Here is a 25,555-nt window from a genome sequence, read left to right as displayed (position 1 = left end):
TAATACAGCACGCCAGGCTCCCCTGTTTGCAATTTTCAGGCAAAATAAAAGATATACATCTCATGGAAAAAATGCTCGTGAATAACAATGCAAAGTAAAATGCTACTATATTAACTATTCCAGAAAAGGGAAATATGTAAATAAAAGCCAGGAGACCATTCTGTACAGCTTGGGAACTGACAGAAATGGCTTAGATGTGAAGTTTTACTGGGACTGTGAGAAGCCAGCCCTACTAGTCTGTTTCTGAGGCACATATTTACGTGAATTATTCAACAATGATAAAAATTCCCACAGCCTCTGGCTTTCTGTGCTTCCTCCCACTCTCCACCCCCAGCTGGGTGTCTGTGCTCAGAGATTCTGCAGCATTACCCCTTCTGTCTTCTGCTCCCAGCTCACAAGCCACTCTGCTGTGCTGCTTCTTACACTGGAGCTTCCTGCAAAGCTAGTCTCTTCAGGACAATTCTTCATGAGTGCAATCTTCCAGAAGACAGACTGCTATTGACAAATTTCAGTGACTCTCAGGTGGAGCCATCAAGGGACAGTTGGGCACAGTGGTTAAGAGCGCAGATGCTGGAGCCATCTCTGCTATTCACCAGCTGTGTGACACTGGGCGAGTGACCTAACCTCTCTGTTCCTACTTCTCCCTTCTGTAAAATGGAGGTTAGAACACTCATAACACGTGCCACTGTGTGGATTAAATGAGTTAATATATGTAGAGCTCTTTGTGCCTGGTACACAAAAGGTCCACTTTAAGAGTTATCTTCCTTCTGGGTGATGAACTAGAAGGCCAGGTCTTTTGGATTTTCATTCTGGGTGAGCTGGGAAGCCACAAAGGATTCTAAACAGAGAGGAAATATGGTCTAAGTTTTAAAAGGACTGTTCTCAATGCTGCATGGAGATAATAGCTAGAGAGACAGGACAAAGGGCAGGGAGAAGGAGAGGGTGGCCCAGATGAGGGCAACAGGGACCTGGACCAAGATGGTAGCAGTGGGGTTGGTGAGCAGTGCTAGAATTATGTACATATTTGAAGGTAGGGTAACAGGATTTGCTGTTGGGTTGACACAGGGAGTGAAATAAAAAAGAAATAAAGGATGCTCTAAGAATTTTAGGCTGAGCAACTGCGAAGGTGAGGAAGACTTATCAGAGCAGCAGTTTTGGGGACAAAAATCAAGAGCGGACATTACTGCATTTGAAATATGGCAAGTGTTTTGGTACGGGCCTCTAAATAGAGATGTGGAATCTGCAGCTGAATTTAAGGAACTGGAGACTGTATTCAAGAGTCATCAGCCTTCAGACAGAAGAGGAGTCCTGACAAAGTGAGTGGGGGCATCCCAGAGGCCAGAGAAGAAAGTGTTTAGGGGAAGGGGTGCTCTACTATGTCATTATGAATGGGAAGGAGAAATGCTCACTGAATTTGGCAAAGCAGAAATCCCTGCTGACTTGATAAATCAAGGAAGTAAGCGGAGCTGGGGGGACAAGAGCTGAGAGGGATATGTCTGCAGATTACCCAGAAGCATTATTCATAGAAAATACAAATTGACAAGGATCTTAGGTATTGGCTAGTCCACTGAGTCATTAAAATGTGAGCTCCCCTCACACCTGGTGCTCTGTGACAACCTAGAGGGGTGGAATGGGCTGGGAGGTGGGAGGGAGGTTCAAGAGGGAGGGGACATATGTATACTTATGGCTGATCCATGTTGATGTATGGCAGAAACCAACACAATATTGTAAGGTAATTACCCTCCAATTAAAAATAAACAGATTAAAAAATAAACACTTTTGGTCCCTATGCACAAATAATTCAGTTATAAGCATTAAAAGATTTAAAAAGGCATGGCTGTCCCATTGGGATCCCTGACAAGACATTTTAATGTCTCAACTAAAATGCTATAAAAACAGTGATACTGGAAACTTAAAAAAGAAAAATAAAAAGTGTAAGCTCCCTGAGGACAGGCACTCCTGTCTTTTTAATGCCTCATCCCCAGCCTCTGGCACATGGAAGATGCTCAAAAAATATTTGTAAGACTTCTTTGAACTTTCTTGACATCTCTGGCCAAAGAGTACAGGTCAACAGGAACTTCCTATTCCTAACAGGATGGTATGGAAGACAGTGAGAAAACACATACACAAATGTCCAAGATGGAATCACCGTCTCCTCCTTTGACTGAAGAAACTAGACTTAATACTTCTTGGCATTTACTCAGCACAAAAATAACGTTTCCTGGTTACCCCTTGTTGGCATCCTGACCCGCATCATCGTTGCATGGATGACTTCTCATTGGCAGTGCTAAATTTCAAATAGTCGAGCTAATTATGAGCTAGTCTAGTTAGCAGAAATTACAGGATATTTTTGAAGGGACGCTTTGTAACAAAGGTCTTTCGGAAATCCAATTGAAGAAAATTATTTTTTCATATGCTCTGAGCACTGACCTGCAAATGCTGTTTCTAAAGCGTCTGGGGGCTGCTTTTAAAAGCACGGGGCTGGTTCTCCCTCTTCCCGCCTGTGACCGTCTGAATGATGGCACACTGTCAACGGGAAAGGCTTCATTACCTCCTAAGGCAATCCACATCCTGCCTCTCCAGGTCACAGCCCGGCAGAGAGCGGCTTCACGTCCCTCCGGAAAGGATAATTAGCTTTCTACCCTTTAATCAAGGAGCAGCAGATTGTTGTTTTTCTAAAGTTTTGCCTGGGGAGAGCCTGTTCTTTCCCGAGCGTGTGTTTTTCTAACCAGGACTCCTTGTACGCGCCTTACCTTCCAATGAGCCAACAGTGAGAGCACTGACCCCGACCCCTCATCTGAAATAAGAAACTGGAGCTCTCCACTGATGAGTCAATGGCCCGCAACTCCAAGGATGTGGAATCAGGTCTCGGTCACCCCACTTTATCAACACCATTGACCTCTGCCTTATGGACCAGGAGAATACTCAACTTCTCTGTCATGAAAATGACACTTTTAAAGGTTTATTTATTTTTTTTAACACTTACTATGTACCACTATACTCAGTACTTAATAAATATTAACTCATTTAGTCCTCAAAACGATTTTACAAGTAGGCATTGCTATTATCCCCACTTCATAGATGAGGAAAACGAAGCTCAGAGAGGTTAAGTGACTTGCCCCAAATCACACAACCAGGAGGTGCAGAGCTAGGATTCAAACCCAGGCAGCCTGCTTCCAGAAAACCTGGACAGAGAAACGGATGTGAAAACCACCGCAGAACCAGTGACAACAGAGGAAAGGAGATGGGAACTAAGATGCTTACTACGTACCAGACCCAGAGCCAGTGTTACAGGGTTGGTTCCTCTTTCTGTGAAATGCAATTAATCTTAAATAATGATAATAAATAATCAGAGATTAGTCTTACCAGTTTTTCTACATCTGCAAGTAAAAATCCATTCAAATTGGTACACTTTACTGTGTGCACATTATGCTTTGATTAAAAAAATAGTTGCAGCTTGAAAAAGTTAGTGGCTGGACTTCCTTGGTGGTACAGTGGATAAGAATCCGCCTACCAATGCAGGGGACCAGGGTTCAATCCCTGGACTGGTTAAGATCCCAACTAAGCCCATGCAACACAACTACTGAGCCCGAGCTCTAAGGCCCGCAAGCTGTAACTACTGAAGCCCGAGAGCCTTGTGCTCTGCAACGAGAGAAGCCACCGCACTGCATCTAGAGAGTAGCCCCTACTCACGGCAACTAGAGAAAGCCCAGGCACAGAAAAAAAGCCAAGTGCAGCTAATAAATAAAGAATATCTAAGCATCAATCCTTCCTCTCTTTAGGATGGTGAGAGAGAATGAAAAAAACAAATGGAGTACAATGTTAACATTCTAAAAAAAAAAAAAAAAGTTAATGGCTGAATTTTCTTAATGTTTTAAATGGATTTGGATCAAATAATCCTTAGAAGACATGTTTTAAAAAATCACCTTGAACTATCCAATTTTTGTCTTAACAAAATTAAGAAAAGCCTTTAGAATTGTTCTAATTAGCTATACACAAACCAGAAACAAAAAGGAGGGGGATAAATTCGTGTTTTTCAAATCTTGGAAAGCTCCAACTCAAAAATTATATTTACAGACACCATAGTTTACCAGTTCCTCTCTGACAGAGGCTCCACAAGGGCTTTTTGCCTAGAGAAGAGCAAAAGGAAGTCCTCACAGTTTTTTTCTTTTAGTAATATATTGATCAAATGCTAATAAATCAGTATGCAGGTGGTCCAATTTTCCAAATTGAAAATCGCAACCTTTAAAATTAGTCTTCAGAATTGAGCATCTCTAACAAATGTTCTGTTGATTCCAACTCCAAAAACACCCCAAAATTCTTAAATTAGCCAGCATCACTTAAAGCAGTTTATTGACTCTCTAATATAGGACCTACCACAGTCTCCAAGGTAATTAGAAGCTCCATAAATGCTGTTTTTGGCACTGACTGGGGCCACACATTAAAACATGTTTATTCCCAAACTGTCAGTGAAATATGGCAGGGGGTGGGACCACATCAGACTTGCTGCAGCGTATGTGCAGAAAAGAGGTGATGCTAAGGGCACCGTTCAAACTGAGATAATTTCATCATATGACACACAGCAAGCCACCCCCAAAATTCTGAGTAAGAGGGGAGAATTCTGAGTAAGAGAATTACTCAGAGGAAGGGAATTCTGAGTAAAAGTGGGAACTATTATTACCAATTTAATAATAAGAATAATAGTAATACCGCTGCTGTGCCTTTTCTGTGGCTTAATTCATTTCATTTTCATGGGGGCTCTAACAGAAATAAGGGCCATAACAGAAGAGAAGGCTGAGGCACTGAGAACTTAGCCTTGGAAATGCCCCAGAGTTAGAGGTCAGGGACAGACAGCCTGATTCCAGGATGCCTGCTCTCAGCCAGAGTCCCACCAAACTGCCTAAGAATTTTCTGGAAAAAAAAAAAAAAGAATTTTCTGGCCACCTAATCCACAAAAGCCATAAACTGGGAGAGAAAAATTAACCATGTTGATCAGTTATGTGCTATTTATCAATTATTTCTATCAAAGATGGTCCAGCCCATTCTCTTGGGCACCTCATCTTCCAGCTCACCAGCTGGTCTCCAGTGGGAACAGGGCCAGCACTTGCATCAGCGCTACCATAGCTGCTGCCATGACAACCGCATCCTGCCACCCAGGCACAGGTGCTCTCCCCATCTTTGCTCCGGAGCCCTGATTCAGGGATGCAGCTCCTGAGTTCATCTTTCTACCTGCTTCCAACTTGCTCAAGACTTTACCAAAATGATAACCTCCTGGGGGTTCCTCAGGTCCCTGGATACATCTGGACCAGACTAATATGTATGAAGGTGGACAGGGAGGTGGGATTCATGAGGCTATCCAGAGCTGCAGAGCAAGTGGCTAACCTCCCGAGGAGCTTCAGTGCTTGGCAGGGCTAGGTCTGAGTTCTGGCTCTCTGGCCCTTGCTTTCTGGGGATCCTCAGCAAATGATGTGGTCTCTAGGAACCTGTCTTATGTGTGAAAACCAGGGATAATATTAGATTTTACACTGCACAGAGTTGCTGTGAGGTCTAAGCAGACTGGAGCATGTAAAGGCCATGCAGGGGAGATGCTGGCTGTTACCGATGACTACTGTCAACTACTGTCACCATGCACTGGCCCGGTGCTGATGCTGAGAGAGGTCAGGAGCCCTCATCCTCTTGCTGCCGCCTTGACAGATCAGCAGCCTGACATTCAAAACAGAAAGTGCTCCTCTGGGCAGCTCATGGGCACTGATCCCAGGGCTGGACAGGCCCACAGACTGCACACACCCAGCTGAGCACAGGGAGACATGAGAGCAGTCAGTGGGGACCCCGAATTCAGTATGCTCCCCTCCACTAGGCTGCATGGCTTCTCAGAAAAAATCAATTTATCAAAATAAATCTGCTACTTTTATTCAATAAAAATGCCACTCAGCAAAAGACCTTTTTTTGAACCTTTGTAAATCTTTAAGGTGAAATGAGGGCATTCAGAAATGTCTAGAAAATCACAAGAAACATAAGGTTCACACTGTCATCTGTGGTCATTTCTTGGGGTTAGGTTTGATCCTGGGAACCTGCACTTGCAATGCTACACATTCCTACACGATCTGAACTTTCAGGATATGCATAAGTGAATTCTGTAATCAGAAAATAGTTTTAATAAAAGAACACTAAAATGTTTTGCCATAACATAGACAGTTCACCAAAGAAGAAATCCACACAGCCAATAAACAAAAAAATGTTTACCCTCCTTCAGTTCAGTTCAGTCATGTCCGACTCTTTGCGACCCCATGAATCGCAGCTCGCCAGGCCTCCCTGTCCATCACCAACTCCCAGAGTTCACTCAAACTCATGTTCATCGAGTCGGTGATGCCATCCAGCCATTTCATCCTCTGTCATCCCCTTCTCCTCCTGCCCCCAATCCCTCCCAGCATCAGGGTCTTTTCCAATGAGTCAACTCTTCGCATGAGTGGCCAAAGTACTGGAGTTTCAGCCTCAGCGTCAGTCCTTCCAATGAACACCTAGGACTGATCTCCTTTAGAATGGACTGGTTGGATCTCCTTGCAGTCCAAGGGACTCTCAAGAGTCTTCTCCAACACCACAGTTCAAAAGCGTCAATTCTTCAGAGCTCAGCTTTCTTCACAGTCCACCTCTCACATCCATACATGACCAATGGAAAAACCATAGCCTTGACTAGACGGACCTTTGTTGGCAAAGTAATGTCTCTGCTTTTCAATATACTATCTAGGTTGGTCATAACTTTCCTTCCAAGGAGTTAAGAGTCTTTTCATTTCATGGCTGCAATCACCATCTGCAGTGATTTTGGAGCCCCCAAAAATAAAGTCTGACACTGTTTCCACTGTTTCCCCATCTATTTGCCATGAAGTGATGGGACCAGATGCCATGATCTTCGTTTTCTGAATGTTGAGCTTTGAGCCAACTTTTTAACTCTCATCTTTCACTTTCATCAAGAGGCTTTTTAGTTCCTCTTCACTTTCTGCCATAAGGGTGGTGTCATCTGCATTTCTGAGGTTATTGATATTTCTCCCGGCAATCTTGATTCCAGCTTGTGCTTCTTCCAGCCCAGTGTTTCTCATGATGTACTCTGCATAGAAGTTAAATAAGCAGGGTGACAATATACAGCCTTGATGTTCTCCTTTTCCTATTTGGAACCAGTCTGTTGTTCCATGTCCAGTTCTAACTATTGCTTCCTGACCTGCATACAGGTTTCTCAAGAGGCAGGTCAGGTGGTCTGGTATTCCCATTTCTTTCGGAATTTTCCACAGTTTATCGTGATCCACACAGTCAAAGGCTTTGGCATAGTCAATAAATCAGAAATAGATATTTTTCTGGAACTCTCTTGCTTTTTCGATGATCCAGCAGATGTTACCCTCCTTAGTAACTATCAAAATGGAAATCTAAATAAAGAGCACATTTGCCTTTCAAATCGGCAGATTTGACATGCTCATAACCAGTGTGGGCAAGAATGCAGAGAAGCAGACATTTTGCCTCACAATGATGAATGAATAAATTGGTATAATGTTTCCACAGGATACTTTGGCAGCATTTTCCAAGAACCTTACAATGACCCAGAACTTCATGCTTACAATAATTACTTAGACCAAAAAAGAAAAAAAAAAAAAAAACCCACAAACTTGGGCTCAACAACCAGAATATAGCTCCCACTGTTGTTTTGGAGGGAGAAACAGCACAGCTCACATAGCTGACAAGAGGGACTGGCTGCTGAGAAGGTGTCTGGCAAAGTTCCACAGGTTCAGTGTGTAAAATAAAGGCCACAAGACTTGCTTATTCCACATGGTGAAAATATAAAGTTTCTGCATTGGGTGCTTTTAATCACATGCTTTGATCCCAGACACACTTGGTTTTGCATCTAAGGAGACTGAAGTGAAAGTGAAGTCACTCAGTCGTGTCCGACTCTTTGTGACCCCGTGGATTGTAGCCTACCAGGCTCCTCCGTCCATGGGATTCTCCAGGCAAGAGTACTGGAGTGGGTGGCCATTTCCTTCTCCAGGGAATCTTCCCGACCCAGGGATCGAACCCAGGTCTGCCGCACTGCAGGCAGACGCTTTACCCTCTGAGCCACCAGGAAAGCCCAAGGAGACTGAGACCCAGGCTTATTAGACGGCTTGCCCCCACGTGGCTGGGACAGGTTCACAGTGTATTCACTTCCCCAAGGGCAGAACTGTCACCTTCAAGGCCCAGCACAGCCTCTGTGGTGGGGCCAAGCTGTGCCCTAGTCCACAGCAGGCCCACGCCGGGGGTGGGGACACTTCTTTAAATTCCTCTTCCCCCTAAGAAGCCAGGAGCTCACCGCCCTGCCCCAGCTACCAGGAGACAAGAACAAAGCTGGGGTCTGTGAGTAAAGCCCTCTCACTAATAATTAAACCACCACCTTCTGAGAAGGTCTCACCCCGCCAGGTCTCCAGGCGATTCTTATCATCAATCCCTTCTTAGCCCGCAGCCACCCCGAGGCTCATAGACATCAGCCTCTCTGTCTTACATCATCCAGCTCATGAGGATGTGAACTCCACTCAGCCACATTCTCACCCCTTTCTAGCAGTTTCCTCACTATAAAATTGGTAGAAAAATAGCAACCGCTTCAGAGGGTTTTTTGTGAAGATTAAATGAATCAATCTATAGAAAATGCCTGGAATGTTTCCTGACCTATGGGAAGTGCTCTGAACAGCTCTTATTATTTCATGGAGACTGTATAGAGTAGTGGTTAAGAACAAGAACTCTAGAGCCAGCTGCCTGGGTTTCAAATCACTTATCTACCACTCACTGGCTCTGTGACTTTAGGCAAGTCACTTACCTCTCTGTTTGTTCATCAGTGAAATGATAATAATAGTACCCTCCTGAGCTGACATGAATACTCACATTTTCTAGCTGAGCTGATGTACTGAGGGGAGCTAGGAACAGCGTCTGTCATGCACTGTAGTGGCTGCATGTGAGGCACACAATACACATTAGGTGTTCTGAACTTGACACCGGCTAGTACACCACCACCTCCAACAGAAGTCATCCATCAGGAGATAAGAACCTAACACGCGATCGCCTATTTAATGCTGACAACACAAGATTATTTTTCAGATTTATAGATGGGGAATCAGAGGCACCGAGAGCTCAAGTAACTTGCCCCAGATCACACAGCCAGGAAGCATCGATGATGCCAGGCTTCAAACCACATCAGTCAGAATGTAGCACTCTTGCCCCCTGCACTGCTCAGCCTGACATTCACATAACCCAGGCCACCTCCTTGCAAAGCTGTATGCCTGCTAGCACTTCCTGTGGAGGGTGATGCGCCTACTAGCGCTTCCTACGGAGGGTGATGCATTGCTTTTGAGCTTCGAGATGATTCACTATCAAGCCCCCTACTGTGTCACACGAACACTGGCCCCAGGGATGCCTGATGAACAGATGGGTAAGTCACACCAGCACAGTCCCCAAAGAGCAAGGCCAACATCATCATCATCATCCCTCCCTATCCTCCCGGTATGGGTCCAACTCTGGAGACGAGACATAAGCATTAGAGCAAACTTCTGGACCGAGACACGTAACCGGTGTCTTGGAAACGCATGCTGACATCCACACGGCTGGTTTTCCCCACAGCTATTGATGGTCATGTGTTATTTAAACTATGGCCTGCTCACAAGTTAACACTGGAGGGTGAGACCAGGGTAAATCGTCCTTAACGGGCCATTCCAGCCTTTGGAGCATGAGATGTGTGGCAGCGAGTTCATTTCCCATCACCAGACTAAAAAGCTGACAAAGCTTCCCTGCAAACCAGATGGCCAGAGCTACAGGTAGGGGCCACCGAGAAACACCGTCTCTGGGGCTGTTCTGTGTTTCTCACAGCTTCCTTAGCAATTCATCAGAACTAGCTGTTGGAGAGAGAAAAAACAAAACAAAACAAAACAAAACCTACCCATGTGTTTCACCAGAACTCATAAGCCCGTACTGTTTCAAACCTGGTCATTTAAATTAAGTGTCTATTTAATTGTTTATTTTCAGATAATGTGCCTAAAATTCAAATAGGTAAGAGCTGGAAGGATCCTCAGAGAACCAGCTAATCTACCACCCTCATTTAGAGACTGGAAAACTAAGAGTGGGCTCAAGAAGGAAATGGCAAACCCACTCCAGTATTCTTGCCCGGGAAATCCTATGGATAGGGAGCCTGGCAGGCTACAGCCCATAGCGTTGCAAAGACTCAGACGTGACTTAGTGACTAAACAACAACAAGGTCACGTGGTCTGTGGAAAGAAGCCCCTCTGAAAACGTCCCTCTGCCTCCAACAGTGGCTGGGATGCTCCAAAAACCACCTAATTTCCAGTGTCAGAGAATCCTGCGCTTGCAGCCCAGCCCTCCTCGGCAGGCTCAGCAAGCCAGGTCAGATTCAGTGACTCCTTTTCAGCCTGACTGTCCCAGTTAACATGCGGCCCTCAGTTAAGCCTACACGGGAGGGGCCACGTCTTGAGCACCCACTGCGCTGCCTTTCCCATAGGAAGACTCCCAATTTGGTGTTTAAATTCAGTCCCCATGACGTGGGTAGTCTTCCGCGACGTGGAACAGCCAAAGAGACTGGACCGCCACTGCAGCTCTGAATATTCTGCCCATAGACCCCACCGTCTGGTATCTTCCTCTGTTTATTTCTGCTCTGCTTCATTGTATAATCACAACTCTCTCTGGGCAGGGAGTTGTGTTTTCCTAGAACCTAACCCATCCTGATTGGAAAAGACCCTGATGCTGGGAAAGACTGAGGGCAGGAGGAGAAGAGGGCAGCAGAGGATGAGATGGTTGGATAGCATCAGCCATTCAATGGACATGAACTTGGGTAAACTCTGGGAGATGGTGAGGGACAGGAAGGCCCGGTGTGCTGCAGTCCATGGGGTCACAAAGAGTCAGACACGGCTGAGTGACTGAACAACAACAGCAACTCATCCTCACTGAGGAGGTCCTCAACCCAAGATGGGTAGACAGTAAATGCATAGACTCACTCATGACGGGTAGGTGAGCATGTTACAAGTATGGAGAGAGGGGATGGGCCCCTTAACTAAAACTTTCTAATTTGCCAATGTCATGAAGAAGTGTTTATATTAAAATATTAAATTAAAAAGTGTGGTATAAAGTTACATCTTTGAATAAACTCATATATTTAAAAAATATATAAATAAACTCATATATTAAAAAAAAGGAAAACACTAACATTGATTGTGGTAGAATTTTTTTATCCCTTTGTGTACTTTCCATTAGTTCAACTGCCAGCATTGAACTACAACCAAGTGAATATTCTCGCCCTTGTTGTTGTTCAGTCGCTAACTTGTGTCTAACTCTTTGCGAACCCGTGGACTGCAGCATGCCAGGCTTCCCTGTCCATTACCAACTCCCGAAGTTTACTCAAACTCATGTCTTTCGAGCCGGGGATGCCATCCAACCATCTCATCCTCTGTCGTCCCCTTCTCCTCCTGCCTTCAATCTTTCCCAGCATCAGGGTCTTTTCCAATGAGTCAGTTCTTCACATCAGGTGGCCAAGTACTGGAGTTTCAGCTTCAGCATCAGTCCTTCCAATGAATATTCAGGACTGATTTCCTTGAAGATTGACTACTCTGATCTCCTTGTAATCCACGGGACTCTCAAGAGTCTTCTCCAACACCACAGTTTAAAAGCATCAATTCTTCAGGGCTCAGCTTTCTTTATGGTCCAACTCTCACACCCCTACATGATCATTGGAAAAATCATAGCTTTGACTACATGGACCTTTGTTGAAAAAGTAGTGTCTCTGCTTTTTAATATGCTGTCTAGGTTGGTCATAGCTTTTCTTCCAAAGAGCAAATGTCTTTTAATTTTATGGCTTCAGTCACCATTGGCAGTCCTCTATTTCCCAGAGTTTTCTCAAACTCATGTCCATTGAGTTGGATTAGAAGGATTCTTGCTGTAGACTTTCATAGATTCTGAAACTCAAAGGGCCCATGGAGGTAAGGATAATATTTTGGATTAGTTTGGCTCTCAGAGCAGAACTGAAGGGGGAGGAGCCTGGCCTCCCACAGTGGAAAGAGATCCCTTAAGACTCCTCAGTGGTCCCACGGTGACCAGCTCACCTCCCAACCCCGACATACACCTGCAATCAGCAGCAGCAACATCAGTTCTCCTTCTCGATCCTGGAAACCCAGAATGTTAGGGGAAAGTATATTTCTTCTGGAGCGAAGGGTGGTAATTTGTTCAACACTGGCCTCTGAATGCGTCCCAAGAAAAACAAGGAAATCTTCTGACACAAACACATAAATTTAAATTAAAATAGATGTGCAATCCTGAAAAGCACCACTGCTGCTCTGGTACCATCGCTGTGGGGAGGCTAGAACAGCACAGGCTGCAGCAGACGACGGTCCTCTGATGATATGATGTGTGCTGCTCCCAGGAGCCCCGGGTGGCCTCTACCCCCTTGGCTGGTCTCCGGGCGTGTTGCACTGACACACAGGGTGGGCAGCAAGAGCTCAGGGCCAGCGACTTTGTAAAGACAGACAAGAAGACCAGGTTTCAGAGAGGAGGAGTGATGACACAGGGGAGAACAGTTGCCTGCCTCCTGCCTCCTCCTCCCGCGTTCATCCCACAAACCCCTCCTGAGTGCTCCCAGGTTACCAGGCGCTGGGGAGACTGAACCCTGCAAACCTGGAAACTGCAAGCAAGTTGGGGAGAGGGGTGAAGAAACCGTAAGAAACAACCCAGTGAGTGACCAAGATATCCACAGATGTGGGTCAGCAAGTGGGAAGCAAAAGCAAAGGATGCAAAGTTACTTCTGGCTTCCCAGGGCTGCTCAGGACAACACTGGCTATTAAGCACTGTGTAGTTACACCGACCCTCGGGTTCCGCCAGACGCAACTTAGTAGCAGATTGCATTTGAGCACTGGAGTCTATGAGAGAGGCATGAATCACCAGCAGAGTGGATTAACTGTAAAAGAAACACTCGCAAACTGGAGGCGTCCCTGCCACCCTGAGACTCAGCAGCAAGGCAGGAAGTGCAGGGCGTGGACCAGGCCTGGTCTTGGGAGATGGACAGATTTGGGACTAGTCCTGCTTCAACCTACAAAAGCTTCCCAGGGCCCTCAGAGTGAATCCTCCTTTGCTTAAATTAAGAGCCCTGCCGCCCTCAGTCAGCCCCCACTGGTCACAGCTCACCCTCTCCCCTCCCCATCTTATCCTCTCTGCTCCAAGCCTCACAGTGGGGATGCTGGGCCCTCACCTCCTACCAACCCCCACAAGCCTGGACTTTCCCTGACCCTGGTCTGGCCCTACACCCTGACCCTCCCTTCCACACCACCGTTTCTTAGACTTACTTATTCCACATCTGTTTCTCAGAATTCTATACTGTGAGCTGTGTGTGGGTGGAAACCATCCCATCCTCCTGAGGACCTGATCCTCAGCTCCTAGAGCAGCACCCGGGGCCTGGAGGGGCCAAGGTGAATAGATGGAAAAAAAGAGAAAGAGATCTTCCCTCCATTTCTCAGGAGCCTGAGCCTTGGTTTCCACACCAGTAAATGGGGATCAGACCCCATGCTACAGGGCGATGGCAGCGTGTTCTATCTTCCTGCTCTGCAGCCTTTCATTTTATTTCACTGCCTCATTTTAAAAAATACACTTTTACTACAAAGTCACTCTTTGACTTGCAGATGTGAGTTCTGACAAACATTCACAGGTGTATACCCACCACCACATAGACACAGAGCTGCTCCATCACCCCCAGAGTCCTTCAGGCAGCCCCTTTGTGATCTAACCCTCCTCCCACCCCAGTTCCTGGCAATCATTGATCTGCCTTCTGTTCCGATAATTTTGCCTTTTCCGAAACATCAGTAAGTGGGCTCACACGGCACGTCACCTTTTACGCCTGGCTCCCTTCCCTCTGCGCAATGCGCCGAGAGTCACCTGCGGTGCTGCGTGCAGTGGCGGTTCCTTCCTTTTTATTGTCTTCTCCCCAAAGGAAATCTCTTCACTCAACCGAAAACAACAATGGACCTGCCGCCTGCTACATCCCTTGGCAACGTAGCCACCAATGTTCTAGAACCACCACAGCCTGGGAGGTAACAGTGAATTGGGAGCCCAAGATCACCCTTCCTGGCTGTGTCTGTAACCCAGATTCTGAGTTCTGTGCACATCCCCCCACAGCCTCTTTCTGGGGTCGCTCATCTGCAAAATGGCCAACAATACCCAAACTTCCTCAAGAGTGGAGTACCATCAGGGGGCAGGACTGGCTGTCAGGAGATGGCTGACAAGCTGCGGTGCTATTTCAGGGCAGCACTGGGGGTGTGGGGGCAGCTGGCTGCCCAACCTCTTGGGAAGAGTGAACAGGTGAGAAGGAAGTGGAGGCTGAAGAGAGGATGAACTCTCCTGAGAACACTGGGAGGAAAATGAAACAGAAAAAACAGGGTGGTGGCAGCTGTCACAGTATTAGTAACGATCATCACAGTGGCCCAGGGGCCACGAGTTCTTACACTTGGGCCAGGTGATGTTTACAGCCGTCCTCTCGTATAATCTGCACAAGGTGATGGGCAGGCTCCGGTAACATTTCATCTCACAGCTGAGGAGCCTGGGGCACAGGGAGCGTGCACAGTGTGCCGGCAGGGGGCGAGGCTGAGCTCGGACAGCGGTTCTCACCCTCCTAGCCTCGCCTTTGTCTCAACTAGAGCTGAGCTGAGCTGCTGGTGATGCGAAGGCTGGGCAGGAGCCAGGGAAGGAAGAGTGTGGCACAGGACGGAGGCAGGAGGGAGGGAGCCACTGGAAAGGGAACTGGAAGAGGAAGGGACCCCAGGGCATGCTTGTACCTACAGGCTGCTGCACCAGAGGCTTGTTTTGTTCTTTCAGCGGTAGGACCCGTGTGCCAAACCTGATTATACTCAAAACCCAAGACATAATAAACCTGGTAAAAGCAGAGTTGCTCTGCTTGAAGGGAAGGAGGAGGAGGAACTAGACCCACCAACCTCCCCCACCCCTACACCTCCATCCTGGTGGAACTCGGGACTCCTTAGGGCTCCACTCTCGGATGCATGCTCCCTGAGGGCTGGCTCTCTCTGCTTCCTCCCTTCCTTTCCTTCCTCTCTTTTTCTTTCAAATACACAAACAACAGCACGTTCAAAACTAACATTAGCCAGAGCTGCACTGCAGTGTTTTGTGTCTGCACCGTATTGGGATCCAACTGGGACTCAACAAAAGAATAAGTCTGGACAGCACCTGTGCAGGGTCCAATCTGGATCCTCCCTCACCAGCGAAGTGACTCTCAACAAGCGTCCAACCCTCACAAAGCCTCAGAAGCCCCAGCAGTTCCACCACCTCTTGGGATTTTAAAAGAGTTGAACAAGTGGACATTTGTAAGAGCTCTTAGAACAGCACTGGTTAGAGTGTGATAAGGGTTACCTATTAATCACATCAATAGGATTAAAAGTGTGATGGGGGGGGAAAATCCAGTGGAAGGAATTAAAATGTCCCCATGGAAAGTACAACGTTCTGCATGACCCAAAGCTGTTCCCTCCCAGGACTGGCCTGTGAATGCTCTGGTTTTTGTAACCATCTCTATCATTTTTGTACCACTGGGAGGAAGGGCCTGGACCATGGGGGTGTGAAAGGCATGAGACTGGCAAGGCACGCTCATCTGGAGCCAAGTGTTTATTAATTGGTGTTAATGCAACATTCTGTGCCTGGAGAATCCCATGGACAGAGGAGCCTGGGCAGCTTCGGTCCATGGGGCTGCAGAGAGCCAGACACGACTGAAGAGACTAACACACACCCACTCTGCCCCATCTGCCCCATTTCTGTCTGAATCTGTGCTCTAAGAAGCTGGGAAAAAAACATCTTCCTCTTAAGAGGCTTCAAATACTCAGACAACAGCAGACAGATTTTAAAATAACAGGACAGATGTTGTAGCTCTAAAAGAGGAAAGTTCCCTCCGTGAGAATATAGAGTTGTATCAGAAAGGGTTGGAAGTGAATCTTTTCCAGGACTGACTTTTGCATGAGCGAACAAGACTCCTGCCTCCACCAAGAGAAAAAAGTCAGCACAGTATGTGGGTGAAGAGTGCCCTCTGCTGGCCAGCAATGAGAAAACCTCAGGGGTTGCGCCGGGATTGGGGCGGGTGAGGGTGGGCGGGGCGAGTCCTTTTCTCTTCTTTCCTTTCCTGTCTTTTTAATTAATCTGAACTGCAAACAAAAATGTTTCCTTTCCTAAAGGGAGAAAAACAGAGAGAAAGAACAAGGTCAAATAGAATTTCCTTCCACTCCTCACTTAACGTTTTCCTGCTTGGAGCACGTGAATGTCACCTAAAAATGGCCCCTGTGGAACTTGAGTCTTCAGGTGGTCCACAGCACCATCCAATTTCCATCCTAAGACCTGATCAGATTCCAAATTTCACAGACAGACACCCTGACTCAAAGCCGCCTGACTCCTCCCAGAACCTCTGGGCCGAGGCGGGTGGGGGGGGGGGGGGAGGGCGGGGCGGCAGGTGGGTGGGGGAGTCGGCTTGCAGGTAAGGAGATCCCAGTGGCACAGAGGACAGGTTGATTCTGGCTCAGACCCAAATGACTCTGGGTGGCCTGCTCTAGAATCCAGGAACTTTCGAAAAATACACCCTCCCACCTCAAGACTAGACCACAGCTCTCTGCCAGGCTGCTCCCGCAGCTGGGGCCCCCACCGCCTCAGTCTCCAGCTGGAGCACCATCCCCGCTCTCCCTCAAGCCTGACCCTGCGGGTGACTTCTCACCCTCTGGGTTTTGTGTTCACTCAGACAGAACGCCAGAGCCCACCCAGCGGAGCTTCACTGCCCCTTCATCATCACTCACAGCTGTTGCAAAGTCCCCACTGAGCTCCCTTCTCTGTAACAATAATAGGAATTGCCATTGACTGGAGGTCCACTAACTGCCAGAAACTTGACACATACCACTTTAAAAGAATCCTCCTGACCTCAAGAGAAGACCTCTTGAGCACCTCTGGGGGGCTTTTCTTTCTGAATGGAGGGCAAGAGCTATTTAAACCTTGAGGCTACTCAGCTTCTTGTGCAACAGCTAAGGAATGACTTGGTCCTGTCTGCCTTCCCCTCCCCAGCCGCCGTTATTCGATCTGAGTGCATCAGTCTCTATATGTAAACTGAGTGAATCAGAGGGAAGAGAGGCAGGATATGGAGAGATGAGGGAATACTGAGGGGGGCAGGGGGAAAAAAGTCTTCCGGACTGCATATAGGGGGAGTCTAAGGGGAGGAGGAGAGAGGTCCTAGGGTGCCTGCAAGGCCAGGTGAGCTGGGGACTGAAGGGAATGAGAAGAGAGAAGAGTTCCTAAGAAGGGCTGCTCTTTGGTATAAAATGGATCCCCTTTGAGACTTCTTTGAGAGACATGGTGAAGACGAGAAACCAACAGACTTTGAACCTTTGGACATAGCAAAACCTGAGGTCTGGAGTGTTGGAAGCTTTGGTATCTGCCCAGGTTACACTCCAACGTTCCAGTGAGGAAACAGGCCGACAGAGGGTCACCACCTTGCTAAGGCCCACACAGCCCATAAGTGGCAGAGCCTAAATGCAAATCCAAGTGCATCCTCCTCCACTGCTCCTTCGGCGATGCTCAGGCCTCTGGGAGAAGGAAAAGACGACCACCTAACAGGCCAGGGGAGGGGCAGACATGAGACAGACCATGGGGACTGAAAACCTCCACGACGAATCGCACACTGTCAGTGATGTCAGAAGGACCAGTTCCTTCCCTTCCCTCCTGTGTCCTAATCTCTGAGCTCGCCCTGGTTCTGAACGCCCACCCTCACTGCTGGATTCCTGTTGTCCTTTATTGCCCCAAACCCGATTTGGCAAGTGCCCTGCTACTGGCCTCCCCCAGGTCTGCTCACAATGTGCGTTCTGACCCCAAATTCCTCCAGTGGGGTGGTAGAGGCACAATTTCTCACAGACATTGTTTCTCTCTCCCGGATTAAACACCCGGCCCTGTGTCTGCCAGGGCTTCCCTGGTGGCTCAGATGGTAAAGCGTCTGCCTGCAATATGGGAGACCCAGGTTCGATCCCTGGGTTGGGAAGATCCCCTGGAGAAGGAAATGGCAACCCACTCTAGCACCCTTGCCTGGAAAATCCAATGGACAACAGGAACCTGTAGGCTACAGTCCATGGGGTCGCAAAGAGTCGGACACAACTGAGTGACTTCCTTTCACTTTCCTGCGCCTGCCTGAGGAAGTGATCTTCTTCCCATGTGTTCATTGATTCACCAAATAGCCACTTGTTTCTACCTTATACCAGGCACTGTGCTAGCCACTCAGGACATAATGCTACTTAAAAAAAAAGTTCCAAACTAGGAAATAAAGCATGCCTCTTTAACATCATCTACAGTCAGCACCTGCCTACAGGGTAGGTGATTTCTGACTTACGATTTGCTTTTGATTAGGTCCCAGACTCTGTAAATTTATGATGTGAACTTGTAAAAGACTGGTAAGTTGTAAAAGTAATTTCTGCCAAGTATTAAAGATAATTCCAAAGGTTCACTTCAGTTCAGTTCAGTCGCTCAGTCGTGTCTGACTCCTTGCGACCCCATGAACTGCAGCACACCAGGCCTCATTGTCCATCACCAACTCCCAGAGTTCACTCAAACTCATGTCCATCGAGTCGGTGATGCCATCCAGCCATCTCATCCTCTGTTGTCCCCTTTTCCTCCTGCCCCCAATCCCTCCCAGCATCAGGGTTTTTTCCAATGAATCAACTCTTCACATGAGGTGGCCAAAGTATCGGAGTTTCAGCCTCAGCATCAGTCCTTCCAATGAACACCCAGGACTGAGCTCCTTTAGGATAGACTGGTTGGATCTCCTTGCAGTCCAAGGGACTCTCAAGAGTCTTCTCCAACACCACAGTTCAAAAGCATCAATTCTTTGGTGCTCAGCTTTCTTCACAGTCCACCTCTCACATCCATACATGACCACTGGAAAAACCATAGCCTTGACTAGACGGACCTTTGTTGGCAAAGTAATATCTCTGTTTTTCAATATGCTATCTAGGTTGGTCATAACTTTTCTTCCAAGGAGTAAGCGTCTTTTAATTTCATGGCTGCAATTACCATCTGCAGTGATTTTGGAGCCCAAAAAAATAAAGTCTGACACTGTTTCCACTGTTTCCCCATCTATTTCCCATGAAATGATGGGACCAGATGCCATGATCTTCGTTTTCTGAATGTTGAGCTTTAAGCCAACTTTTTCACTCTCCTCTTCCACTTTCATCAAGAGGCTTTTGAGTTCCTCTTCACTTTCTGCCATAAGGGTGGTGTCATCTGCATTTCTGAGGTTATTGATATTTCTCCCGGCAATCTTGATTCCAGCTTGTGTTTCTTCCAGCCCAGCGTTTCTCATGATGTACTCTGCATAGAAGTTAAATAAGCAGGGTGACAATATACAGCCTTGATGTTCTCCTTTTCCTATTTGGAACCAGTCTGTTGTTCCATGTCCAGTTCTAACTGTTGCTTCCTGACCTGCATACAGGTTTCTCAAGAGGCAGGTCAGGTGCTCTGGTATTCCCATCTCTTTCAGAATGTTCCACAGTTTATTATGATCCACACAAAGGCTTTGGCATAGTCAATAAAGCAGAAATAGATGTTTTTCCATGATCCAGCGGATGTTGGCATTTGATCTCTGGTTCCTCTGCCTTTTCTAAAACCAGCTTAAACATCAGGAAGTTCGCGGTTCACGTATTGTTGAAGCCTGGCTTGGGGAATTTTGAGCATTACTTTGCCAGCGTGTGAGATGAGTACAATTGTGTGGTAGTTTGAGCATTCTTTGGCATTGCCTTTCTTTAGGACTGGAATGAAAATGGACCTTTTCCAGTCCTGTGGCCACTGCTGAGTTTTCCACATTTGCTGGCATATTGAGTGCAGCACTTTCACAGCATCATCTTTCAGGATTTGGAATAGCTCAACTGGAATTCCATCACCTCCACTAGCTTTGTTTGTAGCGATGCTTTCTAAGGCCCACTTGACTTCACATTCCAGGATGTCTGGCTCTTGGTGAATGATCATACCATCGTGATTATCTTGGTTGTGAAGCTCTTTTTACAGTGTTATTTTTCTGTAGAACCTTAACAAGTTTTATATCTAAATTTGCCGTCTTATCCCAACATTCTTTTCTTCACAATTTTCTATGAATATATGTATATATTTGTACACATATATACACACACAAATGAGAGTACATGTGTACATATACATACTATATACACTTATATGCACACACACACACATGCATATATATCACATATATCTTCCTGGATACCTCCTAGATCCAGCTTTCTCTTCCTTATCCTTCTAGTTTTCTCATAAATGAGTTAAACAGATATTTTACCCAGACTAAGTATATATTTATACAAGTGTTAAAGAAGGTTTTCAGAGAAAAGCAACCTTTGTGTGAGATCTGAAGAATAACAGGAGGAAAAGCATCCCAGGCAAACCGGGCAGCGTGTGTAAAGGCCCAGTGGCAGGGAGGACAGCACACTAGAGACCTGGGAAGACGGTCGTGTGACCTCCACGATCTGCCACCGATCCTCTCAACCAACACCTGCTGTATCAACATCATGACGGGACTGTTGAGTCCCTCCTGTCTGTCCCAGCCACACGCAATGGCTGTGAACACAGAACTGGCCCCACTGGGTGGGAGATGAATTGTGTTCCCTGGATCAACTGACTGTAACTCCATGCCACCCTTCTCAAATGACTGGGGAGAAGCCAGGTACAGGACAGCTGGCGAGGTCCCAGTTCTTGGGGGAGAGGACTCCTGTGCACTGGACTACACCCTCGGATGCCAGCCTCAGTATGTGGCACAGAGGAAAACAGAGATCCCAGACATCAACAGCTCTACACCAGGCCCTCTGTCAACCCCATGCTCTGTGGTGGGTCCAGCTCCACAGGCTGCTCATTCACCAAGCCAGCATGGCACAAACCCCTGCTCAAGGGGGCTTGCTAAAACCTACAACAGGATGATCCTTTCTGCACATTTCCACTAAAACATCAGTCTACACTCAAGTCGTTCATCCGCCTCCTGAGAACAGGGGTTCTCTCTGTCACAGCTTAATCAGCACCAGCCCTGGGGGCAGAAGACTCTGGCCAGAGGCCAGTAACTATGTGACTTTGGACAAGTTGCTTAACCTGCCTGAGCCTTGGTGTTCTCCTCTGGAAGGGGAAATACTCATGTGTCATTAGAAGACTCAGTGTTCGTGGACACAAACACAATATAAATGGGTCTTATTTTCATAGTTGTTATAATTATCTGATGCTATTTTTAAAATATAACGAGGGTTTGTTAAGTACATAATACAACTCTATGTGGAACTTGAGCAAAATTTCCACATAAAAATGGAAAGCCCCAAACAACAAACTAATAGAAACATGGGCAGAAAGCAAGCTCTCATCTCAAAAGGCTGACAGGCGTGTTTCTGGAGTGACGTTGCATCAGGCGTAGAGCCGGGCACTCTCTTGCTTCTACTCAGGTGTTAAAATGATAAAGTACAGAGAACGCAGGTCCATTTGTCAACATGTTCAGGTTTTTCAAAAGAGACCACTAGGCGGAGAATATGAAAATTCTTCTAAAATTGTTTGCCAGAAAGGGAATAGAACTTTGACAGTCCCGTTCATTTCACATTTCTGAATATGAAAGAGTTCGTATTTTTCCATGATTATGTGCCTCAAGATATAAGATACTAGTCTCAAGATACTAGCACTCATCTGGACAGGTCATCTTTTAAATAATTTTTTCTCATTAGACCTATAATAATTAGTACATATGAAGTACTTCCCACATTCCCCTGAATCCAGGATAACAGAAGAAAACAATATATGTACCAGGAATTATGGCTAGCGCACAAAGCATCTATTCTCAGCCTCGGGTTCGTCACACCTCAGGATATTTCTGTATCGAAGGGTAATGTGAAATGCTTAAAATTAAAAACAAACTCTCCCAGACATTTAAAATTTATATGTTTAGGAGATGAATGAACAGCCCTCATAAGATCAAAGAGTGAGGATCTTTGTGGCACTAGCACATAGGAGGTATTTCTTGAATCAATAACTTCCAAAGTAGTTGGAATTGAAAAGACGTGTTCAACAGGCTGCCACTAGGGGGCAAAAGAGAGTAAAATTTCTTAACTGCACAAGACCCCTGGAGAAGGCAATGTCACCCCACTCCAGTACTCTTGCCAGGAAAATCCCATGGATGGAGGAGCCTGGTAGGCTGCAGTCCATGGGGTTGCAAAGAGTCAGACACAACCGAGCGACTTCACTTTCACTTTTCACTTTCATGCATTGGAGAAGGAAATGGCAACCCTCTCCAGTGTTCTTGCCTGGAGAATCCCAGGAGCCGGGGAGCCTGGTGGGCTGCCGTCCATGGGGTTGCATAGAGTCAGACACAACTGAAGCAACTTAGCAGCAGCAGCAGCAGCAGCAGCAGCAGCAGCAGCAGCAGCAGCAGCACAAGACCCCACCCCACCCCCCAACTTAAAAAAAGAACAAAAACCTGGTCTCAATATGAAACTCCAACAGAGAGAAACTTAAAAAAAATAGAAGTTGAAGCTAAAATTGGACAATTAAAGGTTTTCTGGTAAAACTGGGAGGAAAATTTCAGGGCTAATGTAACAGCACTAAGGACTCCTTCAGTCCAGGCCCTGAGGATTCTGTTTAAAATGTAAATAGGTTATCAGGACTGGGTAACATATTAATACCCACCAGTCATTAAGTCCCACACGTGATACATGGTAATGCCTCAATTGAACTAGCAAAAGGCCAGGCCCTGGGGGATGGGGTGCCGGCTGGGTGAGTTTCAGTGTAGAAGAAAAGAGGAAGACAGGAGCTGGTACCCAGTAGGTACAGGCCCACAAGAGCTCTTTAGTCCCATCATTGTCCATATCCCTATCAAGTAGATCTAGAAACTGGGGTTCCCAAGTTAAAGAAGAGACTCAATGAATAGCATCATCATTCCCCCTATATCCACGTTGTACCCCATAAGGAGTCTTCAGAGATCCCCTCTATCTCCCTCATTTCTGCATTTATTTTGTTCAGACCCTTTCCTCCCCAATCCCCTGTTTCAGCTCCCCCTGCACACTGCAACCAGCAAGAAGCTGTTGAATCTCAAATCCAGTCATTTCCTCCTCACCCCTGCATCCCATTTCAAATCTCTGAAAGGGTCCATATCTCTCATAAAATACAGCCCAATATATTAAAAAAAAAAAAAAAAAGTACAATTTAGTAGACCCTCTAACCACTACACCCATCCTCACCCCACCTGCTTGGACCTGTTTTCCTGGGAACCCCACTCCAGCCTCCCCCACCAGGCCTCCAGCCCTGGAAAAGGGACCCGTCCCTCAAGACACCATCCAGGGTATGACGCTTGGTTCTCTCTGAGCAGCTGAGTCAGGCAAGGGGCACCCTTTCTAAGGAGACTTCCTGACAGATCTTCCCCACGGACCTCTGTCAAGACAGACCACTCCTCCCCAGGGACCTCCGTCAAGACAGACCACTCCTCTCGATTCCCCCATGTACCTACCTGTCCGTGTACCCTATTACAAGTCCCTTCAGGGCACGATCCATCTGTGGTCACTTCTGCCCAGTCCATGGCCTGAAAGAGAACTGGCCTGAGGGTACTGACCTATTGGAAAGGAGCTGCTACCAACAGAAAGAGCAGCTCACGAGTGAGCGGGAGGTGCTAAAAACGAAACTCTTCCCCTGACAGCTCAGTGGCGGGCTTGTCTCAGCAAGAAAGACGAGGGGAGAGTGGGGTCTGGAAGCCTCTCCATAAACAGGGTTGACTCCACACAGTGCCTCCCTCGGGGCAAGCTGTCACAGGAACTCAGAGGAGCTGTTTGTAGGGGCTTTTTCCACATCCACATGTGCCTTTGTCCTGCTCAACAGAGAGGGACACTCTGGGAGTCCAACGAGAGACCCCAGCAGGAGGCGGGGGTGGAGTAAACGATCCCAGCATTCCCCCTGCACCCCTGCCCCACCACCCTGTCATTCCCCCTGTAATTACCAGGAAACTCAAATGGTTTTCCATTATCCCTCCTCCAGCGGCCCCATGTTCCAACTTAGAATTCCTGGAGATGCTTTAGCAGGAACCTCTAAAAAAATCATTTTGCAAAAAGCCACACTCCTTACAAGCTTGTATACAGTTGTAAGCAATGTTGCAAGCAGGCTCTTCTGTTTCCTCATTTGCAAAATGAGGTAGGTGAGATTTAATTACCTTTGATGCCCTTAGTCTATGATGTACAGTTTTGTTTTTAAGGTTCTCAAGTTATTTATGCAAACACCAAATTGATCTCATCACAGACTGCTGCTCACTTTCCAGTACCAAATTTTTACTGTCAGCCTGCACATAAACAGTTGAAAAACAACCACCCCTTTATTCAACCCACAGAACCATACAAAAGAAAAAGATGCCAAATGCTCTGTGCACAGAGAAACCCCAAACCTGTGAGATCAAACAGGAGGGGGCCCTCCGCTCAATCCCTTGCCAAGGCCGTTCCTTGGTTACAGATACTTGCTTAATATTTACAAATCTCAATGTTCATTAAATGTGACCAAGTAGGTGACCTGGCTCCTTCTCTTTCCGGCCACCCTGTCTTTTCTAATTTCTCTCCCTGCAGCCAAGAGCAACACTGGCTTGACCCGGGGCACTTCCTGGCTTGAGCTGCTGCAGGGCTCCCTGGAGCAAAGACCATGGCCAGGGCCCTGAGGGGGCCATGAGCCCCTTCGGGGTCTCAGCCATCCACTGAGGTAGCCACAGCCAAGCCCCCAGGCCAAGCCCTGTAGCCCAGGGACCTCATAGACCATTCCTCAAGCCATCTTGGCCAAACTCCAGTGGAAAGCCGGCAGCCAGCCATTTCAGTTTTCATGACTTGGCTTTTAACTCACATTGTTTCAAGGAATGGCCAGTTCAAATCTGGCCTGCCTTCATCCTCTCTTCCCATTGTGGAACTGGTCGTTTCGGGATCCAGAGGAAGCCACGTCCACGTGTGTACACCCATGGGCACACACAGAGTCCCATCCTCAGCAGATACCGTGAAACAGATCCCTGTACCCATTTAAGCACCTTGTTCTGGGGCCTCCATATGGTGAGAACCTCACTGAATTCTATTACTAGGAAATCATCAGGTCTGACCTTTTTTTTTTTTTTTAACATTTTTAATTTTTATTTTTTAATTAATTTATTTTAATTGGAGGCTAATTACTGTACAATGTTGTAGTGGTTTTTGCCATACATTGACAGAAATCAGTCATGGGTGTACATGTGTTCCCCATCCTGAACCCCCCTCCCAACTCCCTCCCCATCCCATCCCTCAGGGTCATCCCAGGGCAACAGCCCTGAGCACCCTGTCTCATGCATTGAACCTGGACTGGCGATCTGTTTCACATATGATAATATACATGTTTCAATGCTGTTCTCTCAAATCATCCCACACTCGCCTTCTCCCAGAGTCCAAAAGACTGTTCTTTACATCTGTGTCTCTTTTGCTGTCTCGCATACTGACTTCTTAATTATTTACAACTGGAG

General features: G+C 46.9%; 1 protein-coding gene across 5 annotated transcripts in view; it reads right to left on the bottom strand.

Moving 5' to 3' along the window:
• ARHGEF3 (Rho guanine nucleotide exchange factor 3) overlaps positions 1 to 25,555 on the bottom strand; it is a 312,008-nt gene that overhangs the window by 220,003 nt on the left and 66,450 nt on the right. Inside the window, exon 1 of one of the 5 annotated variants that reach the window (XM_061396613.1) lies at positions 13,933 to 14,035. The exons of the other annotated variants lie outside the window; for them this stretch is intronic. The gene's annotated coding sequence lies outside the window, so the exon portion shown is untranslated. Of the gene's footprint in view, positions 1 to 13,932; positions 14,036 to 25,555 lie in introns of those variants that run through there. 5 annotated transcript variants of the gene reach the window in all.

This window comes from Bos javanicus, chromosome 22 (genome assembly GCF_032452875.1).
Source record: "Bos javanicus breed banteng chromosome 22, ARS-OSU_banteng_1.0, whole genome shotgun sequence".
Taxonomy (NCBI): Eukaryota; Metazoa; Chordata; class Mammalia; order Artiodactyla; family Bovidae; genus Bos; species Bos javanicus.
Note: the sequence above shows the minus strand (reverse complement) of the source record. Positions and strands in the feature narration are given on the sequence as shown.